We start from the raw sequence: 778 nt of genomic DNA on the forward strand, positions 1-778 counted from the left end.
CCCTCAAACGAAAGCAAAAAGCTGCGGGTATTTTTTTTTTTTGCGGGTTTTGTGTATTTCGTTTTTAACGAAAGCGGGAGGGGACGCCATCGGGATTATTTTATTTTTTTACGAAGGGGAAAAGCTTATTTTTCGTGATTTCGTCGGCGGGGGAGGGAAACCGTCCTCGCCTTCCTGTTGATCCGCGGCGGGGAACGGGCTCACCCCACCGGCGGCCCGGCCCCGGCCGTCGCGGCACCTCGGGGGTGGGGGGGAAAGGAGGAGGGGGGAGCCCCGCCGGTAACTGGCCCCTTTAGGAATTAAATTTACCCCTTTAGGAATGACATTTTTCCAGTCGGGCGTGGGAGAAAGGCCGCCGCCGCCGCCGTTATTTGCGAACCCATCGGGAGAAAAACAACTCCCGTCTCCGGCCCCGTCTGGGATTTCCTCCCGGGGAGCCCGGGCTGGCGATGTGTCCAAAAAACCGCCCAATTCGCCCCAAATACAGGGCGTTTTTTTATTATTATTATTATTTTCACACCTTTTTTTTTTCTTTTAAATTCTATTTATATTTTCTACGCCAGGCCGTGGCCCCGTGTGCGAGGCGGTGGCTCCCGACTGTGCGGCGGGGACACGGAGAGGGGGGGGACAAGGGGGTGGCCTGTCCCCTATAACAGGGGCCGCCTGGGGGTGCCGTCCCTTCTTTCCCTCTCCCCCGCACCCCTCTCTCCCCCGATCTCCGACAATCCGGGCCCACGAGATCCACCCTCTCCTCTTTTTTTTTTTTCCTCTCTCTCTC

Source organism: Calidris pugnax, unplaced genomic scaffold (genome assembly GCF_001431845.1).
Source record: "Calidris pugnax isolate Ruff unplaced genomic scaffold, ASM143184v1 scaffold18, whole genome shotgun sequence".
Taxonomy (NCBI): Eukaryota; Metazoa; Chordata; class Aves; order Charadriiformes; family Scolopacidae; genus Calidris; species Calidris pugnax.